This window comes from Strix aluco, chromosome 5, assembly GCF_031877795.1.
Source record: "Strix aluco isolate bStrAlu1 chromosome 5, bStrAlu1.hap1, whole genome shotgun sequence".
NCBI classification, from domain to species: Eukaryota; Metazoa; Chordata; class Aves; order Strigiformes; family Strigidae; genus Strix; species Strix aluco.
In genome coordinates this window covers 52841221-52864073 of record NC_133935.1, presented here as the reverse complement: position 1 = coordinate 52864073, position 22853 = coordinate 52841221, and the positions used below count along the sequence as shown (strand labels likewise).

Genomic DNA, 22853 nt, shown 5'->3' with positions numbered 1-22853 from the left:
GGCTCTCAAGTTACTTATCAAATAGTAATGAAGTAGGTGCTTGCAGCTTCCATTGCAGGAATAGGGCCATAAACTTAACAGTACACCAGTCGAGCCAACAAAATATTGCCTCAGCTCCATCTGGATGAATCATGATATGAAAGTTAGTCTTCAAGACAGAGGGATGTAGACTGATATTTAAAGGAAGCAGAGAACTGACAAATAGTTCAATAAAAGTGGTAAATGCTTTTATGTACAAGTATTAAATCTGGGAATAATGTATAAGTGATTCCCTTCTTATTTTTAAAGACAGCTCTCTCCTTCCATTATTGTCTGCTAACTTTGAGTATCATCCTGGAGAATACATGCTGAATATCTACTCCTTCCATCCACATGGTGGAATAAATTCAGAGAAGAAATTATACTCCAGATGTTTGTATTATTTGTGCAATTTATTATAGAACTGTAACTCCATGTATCTATAAGGGCCCAGCTAGCTTAGTTTGTAACATAGTGCTTACAATGTAAGTGGCTTCAGAGCAAAGCCGCTCATCATTTTGAACAGGCAAACAGTGGCCTGAGGTTATGATTTTCTTTTATGGCAGCAGTAAGTCATTCTGGTGAATGAAATCAACCTTATTTTATTTATATGATGGAGATGTGGAATAGCCTAAATATCAACTGTGGTCTTAATGGAAGGTCTTCATGGATGGTGGAAAACTAAATTCACGTGTTTTATGGATAGGAAAACTCTTTGGATTATGTAGTGATACAACTGATTTGAACAGGTAAAGGGGGAGACTTTGAAATATTACAAAGGGAAATATCAAAGAAACAGTGTAGTTAAACATCGTGGCTCTGCAGCTGCAGTGGAGAGAGGTGGAATTCTGTTTCAGCGATTTTCAGTGTAAATCATTAATAGTATATAAATAGTATAGTATATAAAAAAGTCTCCTTCCAGCTCTGTAACCTAATTCCATCTTTTACTTCTCTGGAGTATGTATTGGATTTAAGCTCACTCAGCTCTTGCTATGGCAAAATCCTCATTCTAGAATCCAGGTTTTATGGAGGCAGGAGATCCTTTGGGCAGCCTTAAAGAAGATGCTGTGATTTACAGACAGACAAGTTAAGGGAGAGGAAAGATCACTTCTCCTTGAGTCAGAAACTGATGTTTTTTAAAATGTTTTTCTTTCATTACTCATCTTTCTTGGATTTGGTTTGCTATGCCATACTTCTTGTCTATATATATATATATATATATATATTTCTGGCACCCATTGTTTTTTTTTCATTTTAGAAAAAAGTCCTCTTTGATATCCTCGTTTCTTAAGTAAGTTATTTTGTCCTATTTTTACAATGACCAGGTGGTTTTGCTTCCAGTATCTGGTTATTATTGGAACCCTTCCAGTTCAAGAAAAACTACTGCTCACCTGTTTGTTTTTTTTTTTCCTATTGCAACATCACAGGGTGCTTGTGAAGGGTTGACTTTTTCTTGAGTAGATGTTTGCTTTAGCAAAGATGGTGTCTGAATATAATTCCTAATTAATTGTATCCCTTACACCATTTACCAGAGTTACAGCTGTCCATTTTCTTATACAAGGATCAAGAAAAGAAGAATGTTCTTGGGCTATGCTAATCGTCTGTGCTGTTAAATGAATTTTATGTTTCAAGGTTGGTATGATTATGAAAATGTTATTCAGTTTTGAATTTTATTAAAAAAGGGTTATCTCATAGCCGTTAATCATTGATAGAGAACGTTAGCAGTTTCTGTGTCTGTTCATGTAATATATACGGCCTAATGTTTGCAAAGCAACAAGGAGGAGCTTAGACAGGAAAATAGGATCTCATTGACCAACTGGTTTATGTGTCAAATGAAAGTGAGAAACAGTCTGTGTCCCTCATAAGCATCTCAGTCCAAACCTGCATTCCTTGACTTGCATGTATTTGTGAGCTGTTGTGCCAACTTTCATAATTTTATTGTGAATCTTGGAACATTTGAAGAAAAGTTTGCAGTATTCAAAGAAAACTAATTAGGATATAGGAGTAAGGAGATAATACTCATTTATGTGAGGAATAGAGGATGTTGGATAAACTGACTGGGGAGCTCTATTTGGCTTACAATTATCATTTCCAGTATTTCTTATAGCTCTTGGTCTTATAGTAGAGCAATCAAAATAATATTAAGCTTTTATTGAAGAGCAGATGTCTAGCTAACCTGGTCATGGTGGCTGACAAACTATAAGGACTCTCAGTTTGGTTTTTTTCTGTGCAATCTCAAGATTTTTAATTCATAATATTTGTGTCGGGGGGGGGGGGAGGGGGAGATTCATCATCATCATCTTGTTGTTTTGTTTATTATATTTCTAATTTTATTTTATGCATTGTCTTTGAGTAATTCCTTTATTTGTTATCTTCAAGGTCAAGCCCCCAGTTACATGCTAATATTTTTTTTATGTTTGGAACATGGTGCTTTCCTGTCTCATGACACTTGCTGCAATATGTAATTGGAGCTGTGCATTAAGAGCATTTGCTGATAATGTTGAATAAGCATTTCCAAAAGGATATTAACATAACTAAGGCAATTAAAAAAGCTGCCAAAAATGAAGGAAAAAAATTAATGGAAAAGAATGGGGCCTTAGCATGATACACTCTTTTCCTTTGTGGTTGTAAGACTTAAGATATTAAGGAATGCAATTAATGTTACTTCACAAAAACAGGAAACACTAGAGAACAAACTTAAGCCTGATTTTTTTTTTTTTTTAAATTTAGCTGTTGATTCATTTTCTTTTAACTTGGTGTCATGATTATTGAATGTAAAGTATTGAATGTATTTCAGTTCTACCCAAGAAGAAAGCAGTGCTCTGAATAATAGTGTAAATCGTATAGAAATGGCTAATAACTCTAGACTGTAGGAACTTTTAAGTCAGCTATTGACAAAACTGCAGAAAGCCCAAACATTGTAGAAGTTGTAATATTTCAGAATAGGTGGATTTGACTTTCATATGGTTACTACGAAAGGTAATGACAGCATCTGATTTTAATGGTCAAAGCATAAAACTCCATGAACTGCATTTGCCCAAAGGTGCAGGATTGTTTAAACAGTGTTTGCTTTCTCCCAGACTGAATACTTGTACCCCCCAAAAGAAGATTTTTTAGTTGCTTTGACAGCAAGCTTGGTAGTTATTTCGCTTTTATCTCTCAAGTTTTTCCAATAGAGGACTCGGCTGTAGGGGATGATCAAGGTGCTGTGGGAACATTCAGAAAGCATGTTGCACAGAAGAAAACTCAGAACACCTCCTGTATTTCATGGCTTTTCTTATCTTTATGTATTTTTAAAAGTTCTGGTCTTTTAGAATAGCTCATCTTCCCACACCTGCTAGCAGACGCCTGCTGCAGCTTCAGGCATGACCACTGTGTAGTGCCCTCCCATCACAGGGCCTCAGTGACAACAAACTGTTGGCAGCACTCCCAAGTTTGGCACTTAGGGACAGCACATATGACAAAGAGTTGTAATGGTGTTTGAAATGTGTTTGGCATCAAAGAACTTTAACCATTTGTTGTCACTATGGTGGTGGTAATGACAGTGGAATGATGTATGTTGCTTTTTGCATGTGTTCCGTGCAACAGAAATTAGTAAAATGAGTCACAAAACAACACTACATCATCCCAAAAGATAGAAATTATTTTTTTCTCATAGAAATAGATTAACTAAGATTTTAGCATTCATGCTTGTCAGTCATCACTTAGACACTGTTGCAGTCTATGGTACAAGCAAAAAGGAGACAAAAAAAGATGAAAACTCAATTTGTCTCTTGTATTAGTTTCAAACTCATAGTGTCAACTTCAGACTTGTACTTCTCAGTGCTTGTTTTCTGAATTCATGAAATACTGAGAAAAAGTACGTGTTTTACAGTACTAAAAACATGTGAAGAAACAAATAAAAAAGAAGTTACCATTTCTGTGCTGACAAAAATGTCAAAAGCATACACGCAAAGTGCATATTTGATTTTTTTTATACAATATCAGTTCCTACCATAATATATTTGACTAGTATTGCAGATAGAGAAACATGCTCACTTTCAGCATATGCTTTTGAAATCAATTGTATTAGAGTGGGGGTTTTAGCATTATAAATGAAGTGCTTTGTGACTTTTTTTTCCAAATCTCTGGGATAATAATATAAATATTTGGTGGTGAATGTTTGAATTTTTAAAGTGACATAGGACTGTGTTCAAACTACCAACTATAACAGCTTGGCTTCTGAGAGACATAGCTTCTTTTCTCTGCTGACCTTATTGAGAGATGGAAATTGGAAACCTTAAAATGTAGGACATCTCAACCGTTTGCCATGCCATTGAATTAAAATGCCATAGGAGTTGCGATTACTAAATTGAGCTCCTATAGTTTGCATTCTTAATATGGCCCTCAGGGCAGGTTCAAAAAAGAAAGAAAAAAAGAACAACTTAATGATGCAAATAAGCTACCCATGGGAATTTAAGTGCCTGATTTCTTAACAATTGGACTTTTACGTGTTAAATTCCGTGACAATTCTGCCTTTGCTGAGTACACTTTCCACTGAACACATCTTTTCTAGAAGTTAACTGCTTTTTTGCCAGGGATGGATTTGGGTCTGAAACTGGATACTGGACCCTGTGTTCTCAGCAATGTCTCCTGCTGATGTTAGAAATGGAAATTGGTGAGTTGTAAACTGCAAACTGGAACTGAAGACTGGTTTCAGAGGCAGAAAAAATGTGCCTAGGACAGAGACTCAAGCTGGCTGAAGAAGGCATGCATCTGGGAGCAGGTGGAGAGAACAGAATACACTGTGGAGGGAAATTGGCGCTGGAAGCTGAAGAAGGCAATGGGCCTATCATCCCATTACCGAACCCTTTTTAAGACATACATCTTATTAATAATTTGTACATAGTGTTAAGCTAAAGGCTTCCTTTCTGCCCTGAGGAATTTATAAGATCTCTGCTCATTGTATCACACAGGGGTCCTAACTCGCTGTCTCCCCTTAGGCAGCCTCTTTCCCTTCTTCTCAACAACACTACAAAAGGTGAATCAGAGGACTCTCAATAGCCCATGTTTAGAAGCCACAACACCGAATTTTATCAAGAAGTGAAAAAAGCTTGTGTATTTTGAGGCCTCTGGCTTGTATATTTAAGGTAAATGGGTAGAAAATAATATGCCATAATAGCCTATATTTACAAGCATGAAGTATGTATTGTATTTGTGAAGAATAAGAAAAAAGAAGATCCTGTTTTCTTGTTCTTGTGCAGATATGATTATGTTGGCTAGAGGCATAAGGTAGTTTTTCTTCTCATGTTTTCCTGATGTAGTTATCCAAAAAGAGATGTTTTGATGTAGTTATGCTAGATATGAGAGTGCTTTATTTCGATTTAGCTTATTTCCTCATTCATACATAACACTAGAGCATTATGAGAGCTGTGCATGGCCTGTCTCTGTTTTAACTATATTATAATAATGAAAGAGGTTTATAAGCAAAGCAAATGAATATAAGGGCCAAACTCACATGAGCTAGAGAAATCCAGGAAGGGCATTTAAAAGTGAGAGCTAAAAACACTGTGGTGTTTTCTCTCAGTCAAAGAATATGGGAGTGTTGCTTGACTGGCATTTCCTCTGTGGCTGTGACTCCAGGTCCAAACCTGATCTCCCTTCCTCTTGTGCAGTTTCATTGGGTTAAAAGGGTTTACTCATGGGTTACACCCAGTAATGGCTGAAGAGACTCTTTTGACTGCTTCTTAAGATTCAGTTAGTTAGTCTTTTGGATCACATGCTTTGACTTGCCTGATTGGTTTAAATGGAAATAATTTCTCATCATGATTACCAAAATGATTTCTCTGTTTCCAGACAAATGCTTTCATGTGTCCATCTTCTCTATCCTTCTCTTCCCCTCCTTCTTTCTATGAAATCATTTTCCTTCTCCCCATTTATTAGAATAAAAAAACACAAGGTAAAAGATCAAGTTACTCTTCTGCTCTGCTCATCTTACCAGCATACTGGGTTTTCCACACTAAAACCGGAAACTGTCAGAGACATGTTCACTTGCAGGACAGCTTTTATATGGAATAGATGATGCTCCTCCATAGTAACCAGTATTTATGTCTTTTTAATGCTATTTTTTATCTTTAGAGTTACAAATGTTAACATTCTTTACCTTTCTGTTTTTTAATTCTGGCTTTCAGGTGTTATGATTAGGGCAAAGAAAAAATGTAGCCTTAGAAAAATGACAAATGGTGAAGATGAGAAGAGTAGAAGGGAAAGGGACATTGACCTGATGAGATATTATTTTGAGGAATTTCACAGAGGCAAATACCTTCAAGCTAGCAGAAGTGGAATAATGTGTCAATGTGTCATTCCTCAGGGGTCAGTGTTGGGACCAGTGCTGTTTAACATCTTTGTTGGAGACACAGACAGTGGGATTGAGTGGACCCTCAGCAAGTTTGCCAACGACACCAAGCTGTGTGGTGTGGTCAACATGCTGGAGGGAAGGGATGCCATCCAGAGGTACCTTGACAGGCTTGAGACGTGGGCCTGTGCAAACCTCATGAAGTTCCACAAGGCCAAGTGCAAGGTCCTGTACATGGATCAAGGTAATCCCAAGCACAAATACAGCCCTGCGGAGAATGACCTGGGAGTGTTGGTGGATAGAAAACTGACTATGGGCCAGCAATGTGCTCTCACAGCCCAGAAAACCAACCGTCTCTCAGGCTGCATCAAGAGAAGTGTGGCCAGCAGGTTGAGGGAGGTGATTCTCCCCCTCTACTCCACTCTTGTGAGACCCCACCTGCAGTGCAGTGTCCAGCTCTGGGGCCCCCAACACAAGAAGGACATGGAACTGCTTCAGTGGGTCCAGAGGAGGCCACGAAGGTGATCAGGGGGCTGGAGCACCTCCCTTATGAGGATAGGCTGAGAGAGTTGGGGTTGTTTAGCTTTGAGAAGAGAAGACTCTGGAGAGACCTTATAGTGGCCTTTTGGTACTTAAAGGGGGCCTACAGGAAAGTTGGGGAGGGACTCTTTATCAGGGTGTGTAGTGATAGGATGAGGGGCAATGGTTTTAAACTGAGGGAGGGTAGCTTTAGATTAGACATAAGGAAGAAATTCTTTGCTGTGAGGGTGGTGAGGCACTGGAAAAGGTTGCCCAGAGAGGTGATAGATGTCCCATCCCTGGAAACATTCAAGGACAGGTTGGATGGGGCTTCGAGCAACCCGGTCTAGTGGAAGGTGTCCCTGCCTATGGCAGGGGGGTTGGCACTAGGTGATCTTTAAGGTCCTTTCCAATCCAAACCATTCTATGATTCTGTGATTCTGTGATTTTCAGTCAGAGTGGTTTTTAGTTGTCTTCAGAGTTTTTAATTTTTCTTTTTTATTTTTGAGAAAGGAGTAGTGAGAATGTTGACCTTTACTTTTATTATTTCTGTGTGCTAATTGTAGGCCATAGGAAGGTTTTTGTTGTGGATGAATAGTTGTGTTGTCTGATCACCAAACGGGTGTGCTGTTGTGTATACCAGTACATCCAAACAAGATGTTAATAAAGAAATGAATATGAAATATGATATAAAAAAATTAACAATCAATTGAGCAATACAATTCTCAAACATTAATATTGCAACCTTGAAAATAAAAGGTGAGTGTTGAGTTTTATAGTCATTGTTTAGCCTGGTGTTTGAGAATATCTTGACGTCCAGAATTACCTTGCAAATAATGTAAAACACATTCAAAACCATTACACTTAACAAAGTAAAATGAAATAAAGGTTAGAAATATCATTTAGATTTACTTGAGTAATGATGGCCTGTGACCTCAGTAGGAGCCAAAATGGACTCTGCAGTATGGATTTGTTCAAGTGCTTTAGCAGTGGGTGGGCAAAAGAGAGATTGTTCCTCACTTACAGCTTCTACAGCACCAGAAAGCCCCATACCAGCCTGCAGTCCGCTAACACATTCCTGTGCATATTTGTTAAGTTGATGTGCACATGCACAGGCGACTCCCTCTCACATGTGCCATGAAACAGGAGCTCTGATATGTGAAATGGAATATGTCGTGTGTACGTGGCTGTGTCCAGTAGCACCCAAATGCATACAGGAGTGTTGATCTAGCTGATGGTTTCCACCTCAGAATTATTTTTGTGATTAAAAAAATAATACTGGCTTCCACCCTTGTGCTTAATACTAAAGCTGATTGTTTTATGCAACCTGGAAAATACAGTCATACTGTGACCACAATGTAATAGGATACAAAAGCCTGTCTTTTCCACAACTGAAATAGGTTCTTCTTCTGAACGTGATAACATAGAAAGGTATTAATGAAACAAGATGTTCTTGCCTTACTAGGTAATCAACTTGCACTTCTGGATATACTTTAGAATTGCTGAAATATCATATACCTAAAATGATGACTTAAATCTTATTGTTCTCAATGCAAATGTATTTTAACTATGAGGCCATGAGATTTTTTTGCTGTAGCTATTTCCTGAAAAATTAGCAAAGCTATTGTAGTTGCCATGTTCAAACTTGCTTTTAATTTGCTATGCCTAAATTGCTAGTCTAATAGAATAGGATTCTTACAGAATACTGAATGATATGTTTTACAGAGGATCCAGAATCCGCTTTTAACCTTAATAAGGTAGTTACAGATTTTAATTCTTTTAAAATTTTTTTCCCCCCATTTACCAGTTCTATCCCAGTTGTATAAATACAACAGTTTTCATATGCAGCACAACAGTCTTGTGAAACCTAAATTATCCACTTAAATTAGTATCTTTAATTTCAGTGTTACTGGATCCTGGGTAAGTAGCTTGTTATCTCTTAATAACAGAAGCTTAAATCTTACTTTTAAATCAATCCTCTCTTCTAAGTAACACTCTTACAGGATGAAATCAGAAGTTATAACTATGCTGAACAGCCTATTTTATAAGTACTTTAAACAGCAGTTATAGTTGTTTTATAAGCAGAGAATCTTGCATTCTGGTGTAGTCTCAAGGAAGCATCTACTTGCTTCTCATTATGACAACTGAATATACCTAAGTGAGTAGATAGTCTTCTAGTAGAAATAATTGTATGTATATATACAAATACACAAGGTGATACAAAAATGGAAAGAAATATGCAACATGCTGCATACTAGGAGATGAAGCGGGGAAATGAAGAAAGCACTGGAAGAAGGAGCGCAGGTATGTAGGTTTGATGTTTCAGGAGGTTTTAGTTTGCAGTATGGTATTTACAGACTATACTGATCTGCCGTGAGTACCATATATACATGTGGATGTATTTTCCATATGATCCTTTTGTCTCTTTTGGAATACTTCTATGGCCAGGTTCATAGAAGGTGTAGGGGATACTGATGAATAAAAAGAGTGTTTCATACAAGGAGAAGAGTGTGAAAGAAAGCATGGGACTGAAGGAGGGGAACCTGCATGTTGGCAGTACAGGAGTGTGAGGAGATGTAGAATCTGGACCCAGTAAGGAATCAAAGGGATCGAATTCTTGAAGAAGACATTTCACTGCCATTGCTTTGACTTAGCACATGAACTGTCAGAACCAAATGGTTGATTCTTTAGTGAGCATTTAATAGCAAATTTAGCCCCCTAAAGAATGAAGGACTCCTGTAATCAAGGAATTTTTAACTTATCCAACCAAAGCAGAACAGGTTCTGTTTTCCAGTGCCAAGTGGCTAAGGTTGTTGGCTTCATAGCTATTCTTGCTGTTCTAAAGGGGAGTTTGAACTGTTTGGTCAATCCCTGCTGGGTTCATTAACTTTGTGTGTTTGTTTCTGTTACCCCATTGAGAAGGGAATGGTTTGTATTTGTGTTCCTAAAAGATTGGATGTGAATTATTTAACCAAACCCCACTGAGCATGGAACCTTTTGTAATTGGTTGAAGTCATGCTCCCAGGGTCATTTTCATCTGCTCCTCTGACCTTGCCAGAGGGAATCCCTGTTTATTTCTTCATTGGGTAGAACTGTTTATCTGGGCCCTACTGAGGATAGATATGGGCTGCCTACTTTCTGCTGCAAAGGGGAACCACAAGAGACTATTGCTTGTAAAGAGAGAAGAGCTTATGTAAGACAGTTTTTGATTTTATTTTTTTTCCCTTCAGAGAATTGGTAATTTCTTGTCTTGGAGGGTGTTGCAGTGATTCTCAAGCAGTAGTAGGTAGGCTGGTGATAGCAGTGAGAAGATGCAAGGTCTTGAAGGTAGAGAAAGAAGGAAAAGTACATCATATAAGCTGTCAGGCTGCTGGGCTTTAATTCTCAGGCAGTCCAGCAATGCACTGACTCATTTTCTGCCTTGCTTTTGAGGAAAGCCGTAGTAGCATGAACTACCTAAAAAACCTCTGTGCCTCAAAGTGGAGGAAATGCAGAGTATTGTTGGAACATTGTCTTTAATTTCAATCCTAAATTGCAGCAGCATAAGTATTAGAGCAAATTGAACAGTTCTGTTGGGGGCCATGGGCTGACTTTTGAGAGGTGGTTTGTGCTAGTGCTAGGGTTACCATCTGTAAAAACATCACACGTGCACAAAATAGCTGCTGTAGAGTTACAGTGAACCTGTACATTGATCTGAATCTTTTACCTGTGGTACCTAAAAGTGTTGTATTTATCTCAGATAGACACACTCAGGGTGGCTTAAAGAAGCTGATTAGTCCAGAGAGCAGAAAAGTGAGCTGTAAGGGAAAGGTGCTGGCTATTCAGACCAGCTGGGAGTTGCACAAAATTTATCTGTCTCCTGAGGAGCCTCAGTTGGCAGGACTTGTGTGGATTTCTACCCATAAAAATAAACCTGCTTTACTCTGGTAGAAGCTACAGCCAAGAGTTGATCCCTCAGGGGTGAAAGCTTCTGCCAGAACAGCTGCCCCTCTAGGCGAAGTAGAAAGATATTATGCTACACCCTTTAATCACTATGGATTATATCTCCTTCTTGTCTTTAAATAAAATTACTTCATCAATTGCTGAATATTTATCATTGTGCTTATATGTTAAAGTAATATATATCCAGGTACAACTGTCATGTTCCTACTATAATGTACACCTGCATTTATTGCTTACTTGTTTTAAATACCTCCTTTAATCATTGTCCAAATCTGGCTGAAAAGCTGAGTGTACCTCCAACAAATAGAACATGTTTAGCAATTTATGTATCTATACATAAATCATAAACTTTTGAGCTGGAGACCATCTTGCATTTTCTTGCAGGCTGGAAACAAATGTTTTTTGCTTAACATAATAGTTATGCAACTACAGAGATTTGCTAAGTTAAAGCTAAGAATTACAGGCTTTCACAAGATGTATACCATTGAAAATTAAGATGCCAATAAAGGCAGTAGTACCACTCCATTCAAGCTCATTTTCCTTTTCACTTATATTTTTCAATGTCCTCATAGCATCCTCTCCCCTCTGAAGAACACCCTTTATTTTCTAATACTCAGTAAATCTCATGTACGCATTCAGTTCCACTTAATCAGGCGCACACGTATTATCTGATCTGACTAGAAAAAGATGTTTTTCTACTCAAAAAAATACTGTTGCCCACAAATCATTTATGAAAGACAAAGAAAGTGATTTGTTATAAGAATCTAAAGTGATCTGAGTAAAACAGAAAATTTGCAAGCATATATTAGTGACTTGAACATATTTTTGTTTTCATAAGCTACTGCAGTGTTTTAAAAAAGTAAGAATAGTAGTAGCCAAGTTTATACTTCTTTATTTAAGGCATTAGGTGATATTCAAATAATCACAGTTTAACTCTGCCCTGATAGAGTAGCCTTAAAAAATAATTTTGAAGGTATTGCATTCTTCTATTTTGTGTATGATTATCTATATATTCATATAGATACATTTAAATAAAAGATAGTGAGGATGACTGAAAGGAAATCAAGGCACCAGGGGAAATATTAAATATCAGTCTTGTGGTGAGCAAGCCTTAAGTCAGTTATGCAATAGTTTTTCCTTACCTTGGACTTTGTACATTGGTATGTTTTTGAGTTACTAGAGCTGTTAGGACAAGGGGGATGAGACTGCCAGCCTTTGAGGTTGGGGGATTAGAGAGGAAGAGTGGAGGGAGGGCAGTGGAGCAGGCTGAAACAGCGGTCGCCATTGGGGAGGGCTGGCAGACTAAGGGACTACTGGCGAAGCATGTGTCTTCTTTGGAGTGCACTGAGCGCTAAAGTACAGGTGGTGGAAGGATACTACTATTTCTAATTACCCCTGTGTGTTTGCTATTTGTGCGCAGTCAGTTTTTAACCAACCAATGTGTCTGGCTCATTCTGAAGGGTGGCGTAGGAGAGGAGAGAGTTACTACCATTTTGGAGACAGGTGGAAAATCTCTGTGTTTCACATTGCCCAGGTACAGCAGGTCTGGTCCTGCTGTTGTCCATCATGGTTCCTTATGGTCTTCTCCATTCACTCCTTACTTCCTTGATGCTAACCACTGCAAAAGAGTGCTTACAGGAGAATCAGGCAAGAACCAGCCCAAAAGGCTGCGTGTCGGGCAATGTGATGTGCAACATACCTTCCAGATTTGCATTTTCTTCATACCTAACACACTCAGACTTGTGCACTGTCACACCCTATGGCATATCTTATTACTCAAGCTCTTGTGTTTCTGCAGTTATCTAAGCCAACAAAACTTCAGGCCTGAAAGTCTCAGAGAAGAGTTTTAAATTAATATTGCCTTTTTTTCTGCAAATGGATCTACTGTGGAATTCTTGAGCTTATTCAAAAAGTGTTGGCAGTATCTCTGGCAAACACTGTTTTTCTGGTCAGTTGTGAGCAGTCCTCGATGCATATTCTATATATGCATCATCAGAGACAGCCCTAGCTATTTTGTTGCCTTGAGTAAAATATATTCTGCTGCCTCTACTCCAGCATTTGCAAAAAATAGTATTTAATACCATGCATTTTTATAGAATTTTAGAATGCCACATATTCAGCTATTATGAAATACAGTCTCACACAATTTCAGAAAAATATGAGACAAAGTATTTATGCATTATAAAAATTAATGTCTTATTAGCAATTTAATCAGTGCAGTCACAAATCGGCTCTAAAAATGCTGCCTCTCCAATTCTGCAGCTCTGGGCAACTGTCCGGTCTTTACATAAGGAAAGCTGCCCTCTCTGTTGTTTTGCAAGACACTGAACATTGTTTCAAATTTTAATTGGATGGTTTATGCAGTGACTTAGTTGAGTAAATTGTGAATTAAAATTGCATATATGAAATTAATCACTGGTTTTTGTCTCACAAGACAGAGATTTGCTTTTGCTGTGTGAGACTTGACGTGAAGATTTACTTTCAAAAAGGATAGTACTAGTTGTCTATGGTTACGTACATAAAGCATGAGATAGATTATCCGCACCTTCCATAAATTTTCTTCTATGCATCCACAATAGCCACAAAAATGTTCTTAATGCAACATTCCCAAGTTGCACATTTTACAAACACAGCAACAAAATTTGGGCATTGTAGCACATGCTTTTCAGAGACTCATTACTCAGCCAAACAACGTATTTTTCTCAGCAGAAAAGATTGCAAAATCTCAGATTTCAACACTATACTGTTAAGCTGTGGATCTATTTCAAAGAAGATGGAAGCAACATTTTTAGAATCCAGAACACGTATTTTTCACTTTCTTAGTTGGTAAGAGTTAAATAAACAAACAGGAAAACCCTCCTCCTACCTACCCCAAAATACTTAAGATTTAAAAACATTGGACTGAAAGAAGGAACTGGGTTATTATTTTCAGTCCCCTGCAATACAAGAAACTGTATTATGAACAAATAGTGCTGGGTTCATCCAAATGCAGAGTTCAGTAGCATAGATATCTATAACTGAGCAACTTATCTAGATTCACTTTATATAATGGAGAGATATAGGCCCTTGCAGGCCACATATCATTTCATTATAGCTTAGATGTCTAAAACAGGTCAGTGAGAGATGTCCCAGAAGTTCATTTCTGCCCATTGACTATAAGTGGAACCTAGGTATACAGGGCACATGCAGATGTCAGCACTGTTGATGTCTAAACATGGTTGTGATGAATCCCTCCCTTAAATCAGAAAAGGTCACAAATTGTGTGTAAGCCAAAGAATATGTTGCAGAGCTTTATTACAAACTTAAATCTTCCCTAAAATGTGAAAAGCTGAAAGTATATACTAGTAGCAGAAACAGGAGCAGTGGAGATTGTCACTCAGTATCTGAGGTTTTACAGGGGATTAGACCAAAATGAAAAAATTCACACCAACAGAAAACAGTTTGTGATCAAACCTCCATTGTTAGAACAAACTGCTATATGGCTTTAAGTACTATTGCCACTGCTAACATAAAGCATTCTTTCAAGAAAACCAACACCCTTGGATTGTAACTGAAGGAAGAATTGTGCTGTAATATTAACAATCTCACTTGGCTCTGTACGAAAGAGATTAATTTTTTAAGTGTCTATTAATAAACAGATGTTGTACTGAAACAGATGTTAATGAATAGCAAACCTGAGCTGAAGTTCAGATCAGCATCCAGACTAAATGGCTATGGTAAACTTCAGTTTTAGCGGTCTAAGCTCATGATCCTGAAAGAAAACCTCGGCCTCTTTCTGGTGTCTGGCTCTTTTCCAAGAAGGAATGGTTAAATTTAGTAAGCATGTGCCTACGTGTGAGTGGGCACCAAGGTGCAGTAAAGCAACTACATCTAGGCACCTATCTCAGAGGAGCTTTCCAGTATTATCTCTAAAAAAACACTGCCATTATTATTCACAAAACACACTGCCAGATTAGTCTCATATGGTGAATTGAGTAATAGTCTTCTTGGTATCTATACGTTTTTATAGACAACGGCCCAAGACAGTATTAGCTTTTATTTTTGTCAAGTTCAAGCTGACAGTGAACTGCAGGCCAACTGCCTGCCACTGGTGTGCCAATTAGCTCTGTCACTCACAAGCACACTTTAGCATTAGCTCTGACCTACCTCATGCTCAATTCCCTGAATGTAGAAGATCAGTCTTGATGTAGGCACAGATTTAAACCCTTCTGTTTGGTCTCTGAAGTGGATGGACAAAAGGCAGCTATGGTCCGCCACTGTGATGCCCAGCTGGTGCTGTGCCATGCTCGCTCGTGTTGACGATGCAGTTAGCGTCCCTAGAGGACAGCTGTGGCCTCACCTTCTAGGGACATTGCAGTGGTACCTGCTGTTAATCCCTCTTTCTGTGGCTGCTTTTTGTGGATGCAGAATTCTTGAGGCCAGAGGTGATTTTCTCTTCCCCTGCCCGGGGTGGGATGGGGATCCTGTGGAAGGAAGGGCCTGCCACCAAAGGGCACGGCAGGGGGGAGCGGCTTTGCTGACACAAGTGAGAAGCTGTACCTGGGACTAAACACCAGTTGTCAAAATCTAACAGAGGGTGTCCAGCATGAACAATACCTCACTTCCTATTTCTCTCCAATAATAGGAAACGCAGTATTGTTGTCACTGCAGGGTCTCCGTCAGAGTTCAGCAACCCATGTTTACTTCCTTTTTTATCTCCTTCTTATGTACTTGTGTCAGCAAACATGCTCCCTTCCTGCCGTTGTCCTCAGTGCTGAGGCAAATTCCCCTTGCAAATAGTCCTCCCCACAGTTTGGCATTAGAGGCTTACCTATCACTGCCGCATATTATCTTCAATATATTTCATCCTTCCCAAAGGAACCATTTCAGAGTCAGATTAAAGTTTTAGACAGTACAGAGATCAATTAAATGATAATATTTTTCATGATTAGGCTGGTCTTTTTCTGTAAGCAACTGTCACATTGGGTGTGCTTCCAGTAGTTCTAGAACTCATCTCACTTTTCATGGGAGATTTTCACAGGTCTTAGAAATACAGATCATCATTAGCATCATTCTTTTCAGATAAATTAAGAAATTCATTGGGAGAATTGCTTCTTTCCCTGTGAATATTCAAAGTGGTGGGCAGTGAAAGTAACAGCAGTTTGCTCATAAAATCTCTCCCATAGGCTGCCTGAAATTCCCGAAAAAAGCACTTCTAAGAGCTTTGAGGCTTTAATATCAGTTGCACAGTGAATATATAGGACAAGAAAAGATTTCATTTTTTTTTCACTTGAGTCGTCAGAATGTTTTTCTGTTTTATTTAGCCATGCAGTTTCGTCCCTTCCAGCATTTATTACATCAAGGCAAGTATGGTGTGTGAGACTGATGAAAAATAACAATTGTAAGAACACATACACCTTTTTGTTTGCTTCTTCACAGAATAGTTAAGGTCATTTTTGCAATTAAAAATTAAAGGGTTTTGATGTGAACTTGTAAAAGCATTTTGCTCAGAATTCTTGAGTGAAGTTATGATCTGGTCTAAGGTACAACTTGCCTTTTAGATATGCATTTATTTTATCATTAGTATTGCAGATAATTCAATTTCTTTCCTATAAAAAATGGTGAGTTTTTGTAAAATTTAAGAAGTAATGGAAAATATTTTTTGGAGCTTTGAAGCAATTCTGCATTATCTCCAGCAAAATACAGCTTTTTAAATAATGTAGTGGCTAGCATTGCTTATTAATACAAAGAAATTTCTAATTACTCCATAAAGCCTAATGTGGTATTTTACTATGCCTGTTAATGAAGCAGTCTAAAAAAGTCTAAGTTAATTGCATATTTACTGTTAATTGCTGGACAATTTTGTTCAAATGAGAAAAAAATTAGACTTTTGCAACATGGTAGCTGCATTGAGTGCCTCCAAGTTTGCTTTTAAGCTTCTGCTGATGATCTTTAGAGCATTTTTATTACATTTTTAATTTGCTGAACAAAATCATATTAATGCTGATCTTAGTTCACAATATGTTTTAAAGAGCAGGTTCACACCCAGCATCTCAGTATGTGCTGAACTCCTGTAGCATTAGGCACAAACTATGTTCAGGTGTCCCCAGATATTATCACCTATTTCAAAGGCTATAGCTGTGCACTTTTGAATGTGCACAGAGGATGATAAGGAAAAATCCTGCATATCAGACAAAGAAACTGTGGAAGAAACCCTAAACAGACAATGTTCATAAATCAAGGGTGCCCTTCTGTGGGATTGTGTTCTGAATGTTGAATTTCACCTTAACCTCTTGCGCCTCAGTAATTTGAGATGCTTGTTGGTTTGGCAATTGGTCACACAAAACAAGCCATCCAAACATCATGTGTGATAATCAGCCAATCAGGTCCCCAAAGAGTCTTTAAATGTTCAAACTGAACAAAGGCTCTGTATCTATCAAGTTCAGATTATTGTCTTGGACAGCAGCTCTCTGCCAGGTAATGTGCTGTTTTTCTATTTCCTTTTAGCTTTACTTAGTAGTAATAGGTAGTTTCAGATTCCTGTGGTAACCCATGCTAAACTAATTGACTAATTAAATGCAAGACAAATCAATGCGCCAGTGCACGTTGCACAGTATTCGCTATTGGCTTTTTAATGATTATCTAGCATATATTGACGAAACAGTGTGAAGCACTTTAAAGAAGAAATATTTTTACGCTCTGTCTACTCCTAAAAAGTTGTAACAAGGATTAATGACTGAATGGTGACACTCCCCAGTCTTGTCAGGCTTTACAGATTTGATTGATATTTTTTGTTCATATATTTTGCCAACATTTCTTAAAAAATAAAGAATTCAAAGATTAGTCTTCTAAGGAGAAACTTTAAAGAAAGGGAAACAGTGTTGCTCAGGTCAGATATCAGGACTGATGGATGTGAAACATAAACCAGAGTTAGAGTGAAGGATATGATGGAAGTGATTCTGTGGCTATGTGACTTGGATTGAATTAGAGGAATGATAGGATAGTGATAAAGAGTGCAAGCAAAGTGGCAGAAACACAGCTTTGAAGAAGCTCAAGAAGCTCTCAGCTAATATGGAAAAAGATGAACGAGACAGGAGATTTGTAGACAAGTTGGACATAGCTGAGGCAACAGGCAAGGTAGATGATTGCTGTGGCAGCACGTGTGGGAATGAAGACTAGAGCTTGGGCTGACAGGGAGAATTAATCCCATGTGTTCTGAAGTAACACGTAATTATAAATGCAATATCAATTTTACTTACAAGTCTTCATGATGAACATCTTATTTTCATAAGGATTTGGGAAGGCAGCAAATAACATACTGCCGCTGCATGAAACCAAGTGATGGAATGAAGGCTATTCAGCCTTGCTGAGTACCAACCAGAGCTGGTTCTTCTGCAGTGCCAGAGACTTTTATAATAAAGAATGAGGGGTTGCTTTAAAGTGAGAAGGGTGGGTGTATATTTCACTGACACAAGTAACTCTCAGTCTTTTGCAACCTCAGAATTCGGTATTCTATGCCTAGTCTTAGCTGTAGGCACTTAAAAATTATTAGATTCCTTTGACTGAAGCAAGTGCAAAACTAATTTCCAATTCTGTTTTTCATGTATAACAATCCCTCTAAAATCCGCAACCAACCTAAACAGTTTTGCCAGTAGTTAATGCACTAGCAGTTTTACAATGGCTGATTATACATAATTTTGGAGAAAAGTTTACTGAGTTTATTCCATGGAGATAACCTGGTGATGTTTGGTGCTGTTTTTGTCATCCCTGTTATCAAAGTTTAAAGCCTCAAGGTCTAATTCTTTGCTTACTGAGCTCAAAACTGAGTGCAAAGCTGTCTTTGTTTTCATCAGAGCACGCTTGGAGGCCGAAATTTTGGCTGTCATCTTCACAGCTCTTCTGATGTCAGAAGGACTTACCACATAGTAAGGCTGTGGACTTAAATGGGTCAATTGCAAAACGAAAAATTACAAAGCTGGTCAATGGTGACAGTTTTCGTGCTTATTTCTGATGGGTATTTTTATAACTTTCTTTATATTTTTTTCATTTGTATTTGCTCATTATATGATTCACAATAAAGCTATATAAAATTTTATTCATAAATTATTTATGAAGAAAGAAAATATTTGGGACATCAAAAAATAAGTAATATTTTGTTTTTCACCAGTGTCTGGGACCTCAGTGTATGTTTGCATAGTCCCATCCTCGTGTAGAACTGATGTATTGTAATTCTCCAACAATAAAAATAGTCACTTGCCTGTTAGTAAAAATGGAAGGAGGTAACAAAGGTATTCGTACAGGTAGAGAGGTCCCCAAATTCTTACATAAAGGAATCATGTTTGTACAAGTGATTTTTCATGATGCAGCATGCAACCTTAGTGAAGTTTCAACATGAGGAAAATTCCTTTTGCTTTAACTTACCTCCTAAAAAACTGTTTTTTCCAATTGTCATACAAAATTGATTTACCCGTACAACTGCCTATCCCCTTAAACAGTTAGAAGATGGAAAGAAATTGAGGGGAAAAAAATCAGCCTGTCTCTTCTCCCCAAAGTCACAGAGAAAGGAAGCACTGTGCCACATAACAGAGGAAAGCAGGAGAGTGAAAGATGTGTGTACAATGTAGTTACAGGCATTGTAAAACAATCACTGCATGATGTTTAAACATTGCTTTGTGGTGTTTCCACTGAGATGTTCCATTAGTATGTGATGATAATGAATCATGATTGGACTTCACTGAGATCTCTTGCCGCAACTGCATACTTTTCTGATTTTTTTTTTCCCTTCCTGTGGATTGCACATGGAAAGAAGGGAGAGGAATTACTTGAAGAATATAACCAGAATAGAAGCAACAAAATTATAATGGTACTTAGAAGTGGACAAACTTTTCAACAAAGTTTTATTTCATTTTGTCGATATTATTTTATTCAAGTTAGAAGTGCAGGTTTAAATATAGTCTTGTAAGGAATGTGAAAGAATGGCTTTTAAAAATGTCCCTGGGCAGTGCGTATGTGTTGACAAAAGTGTGTGGGGATTAATTATTTTTTTTCCACTTCTGTAGACATAGCTTGTCTACAACAGCTAATTTGAGAAAGAATATTTTCAGCTAAAGAGAGAGATTGAAGCAAGACAAGTGCTTCTTTACTGTTAAAGCACTCAACATCTATACAGCATCTCAGTTCAGCTGGCAGTGTTTCTCCCAGATCTAACACCTACACACTCAGATGGTAAGTCTTTAGAACAGGGAAAAGTGTTATCTGGTGATTAAAAACAATACAAAACTGATGGAATCAACTTCTTGTAGATGACAAATGGAACTGGTCATCAACCTCAAATAAAATTGCCATTTGTGACGTTTGGTCCTGTAATCCTGAAAACTGACAAAACACTCAACTATCTCCATCATCAGATTTCCATTTAAAATTCTATTCTTTGATTATACTGCGGCAAATTAATATTGTATGTTTATCAGCAGTAAATCATAATTTGTGCATTTCTGTAATCAGAAAAATATCAGTGTATATGATGTGTGCTGATACAAAAGTTATATACCATATATATGCCGATTATATAAATTATGAAAATTATAAGCGTATACTTTGTCCTTTTACATTAGATTTCGAACTCTGATAAAGGGATTGTGATTTACATGGATAGTATATAGCACATGTGCGCAAAACAGTAACAATAAAGTCTGACGTATGAAGAAACTAGAGAATAATAGGCTAGAATATTAATTCTATTTTAATAATAAGTTAAAAAAATGATAGTTGATAAGCTGCTGATGTGCCTTTATGTGTAGGACTCAAATTTAAGAACAGAAAGACCACGAAAAAGGAAAAGGGTAGGCTGTGAATGTGCAGAGAAAGAGAAGACATTAAAATGGCAATATTTTATTCAGCAAGTTCAGCTCCTTTTTCTGGGTTGAACTGTATCTGATTTATGTTCTGGTTTGTGATGAGGGTGAATTAGTAGCTAAGACAGTACGGTAAACTCAGTTCTAGCTCACTGCATTTGTTTAAAGGCTCACATCTGTAAACATTTAGTCTGAATATTCAGAGTACTCTGAGTATCTTGTTGTTTTTTATAGAGCACATTATGCAAAGTTGTAGGGTTTTTTTCATCAAGACTCCCTTTAAGAGGCTCATCAGAGTGAAACAATGCTGTAGCATCTAGTAAGAATATGCACAAGTACGGAAATTCTGTGTAAGCATTCACAAGAATTGCTCCTTTAGTTCAAATACTGAAATATTTTTTGATAATGAGGAAGAAGCTGTAAAACATGCATTCTTGTTCTTAGATTTTCTTTGAAGTCAGTAGGCATTTCAAAAGGGCCAGACTACGTAAGTATTTCTGTAAACTGATCCTTCAGTTCAGAAAAAAAAGGGAATACAAAATATAAAAATAGCGTTTAATGAATATTGGACCATATGCATTTTTCTAATTCAGAATTTGTTTGTTTAAAAAGGATTTACTACACAGATGTGTTTATACATCACTGTTGATATATATCTTTTTCACTTGAAAGCCATTTTAAAAGAGAAAAAAGGTCCTACTGAACACTGATGGCTCGGTATGGGATTGTACAGGTGTCTTTTGCATAAAATTTCTAATAATCCACCAAGAATGAGCTCAAGGTCTCTTGTCATACCCTGTGAACTTAAAACACTTTTTGTACACAGTGCCACAGATGATAATGCAAAGAAGCAGTATTTCTGAGCCAAATCCTGTTTTGTAGGATTTTGTATATTCAGGTATTGGTTCAGCTTTTCCATTATTTTATATTAGTGCCATCTAATTTAAACCTTGGTGTGAATCTAACACTATAAATGAATACTGTCCTCTGATATTCTGTGTATGACATGGTATAGATAACTTTATCCATATTAGACAGTATCTCTACGTTAAGGAGGTAAAATGATATGATAATTCTTTATATTGACATACAATGATGAGTTGGGTCAGGGTGAGTTTGCATAGTGGAATGAGCTCCCTACAATTGCATCCAGTCACCTTGATAATGAGAAATGGCATAGATATTTAATTTATTCATTTCTTTCCGCTCGGAAGGTCAAAATGAACTGGTATCTTCATTTCTGTTTCTATAAGTTTTCAAATGAGTTTTACTTTTTTGTTTTCAAGTAATATTTAATTTGAAATATCAAAAGAACAAAATTAAACTCTAGGTGTCTATACAAAGTTAAGAGAATGAATAAAAGATAAATTCAGTTCATTGTAAATTTCAATAACAACAGCCTAATTTTAATGCAGCTTAACTGTTTTAGAAGTCAATTGATGGTCAAAGCCAATGTTACTGCAAAGCAGAATGAGTAAGAGCAATCAGCCTTGTGGTGACTGGGACTGATGATGACCTTTTTGCATTTATCATGTGATTAGAAAAGTAAAGAATTTTCTCCTTCAAGGACAAGAAATCTTAAGCTGTTGGCAGGTATATCAAGTTCTGTTCACAAAATCGGAGAAGGTTACAGCATACTTTCACCTTATCTTAAACAAAAAATAATTTAAAGAACTGACTAATTAATTTCCAGCATAAACAACTGATCTGAACTATAAATGACTGGACTGTTTAAGGAGTGGATAGACAATTTAAGAAGTGACTGTGGATTAAAGCCAGGCCTCCTTTGGGAGACCGGTGCTGCATTAGTTAGAATTCTTTCTGGACAGCATGTGCTGCAATAGGAGCTCTACCAACCTGCGGGGTGGAACAGCATGTCCCCATCTGTTGCTGGCCAGCTGTCCTGTACGTCCCCCTGCTTTTCATGAGATCAGCCTGACAGCAGTAGTTATGCTCTCAAGCCATCATGCAGCTGAGCTGCATACATGCATCAAAAGGGGAAGGTGCACTTCTTTGCAGTCATTTGCCTGTCTAGAATTCAGTCTCTGGGTGTGTTGGGCTTTCTAGATCTGATCCAGAAAAAATACTTAGCATGTGTTTGTGCCACTGAATCGCTGAGGATTCTTTTCCTAGAGAGAAGCGTATAGTCCTTATTAGGAGAGATAATGAGATTGTTTATTGAGATTTGTTGTAGGGAGTATTGTTGG

The 22853-nt window shown here is 37.4% G+C and overlaps 1 protein-coding gene across 5 annotated transcripts in view; it reads left to right on the top strand.

The window, feature by feature from the left end:
- SLC16A7 (solute carrier family 16 member 7) overlaps nucleotides 1–22853 on the top strand; it is an 87637-nt gene that overhangs the window by 2546 nt on the left and 62238 nt on the right. Inside the window, exon 2 of one of the 5 annotated variants that reach the window (XM_074827364.1) lies at nucleotides 1551–1650. The exons of the other annotated variants lie outside the window; for them this stretch is intronic. The gene's annotated coding sequence lies outside the window, so the exon portion shown is untranslated. The remainder of the gene's footprint in view (nucleotides 1–1550; nucleotides 1651–22853) is intronic. 5 annotated transcript variants of the gene reach the window in all.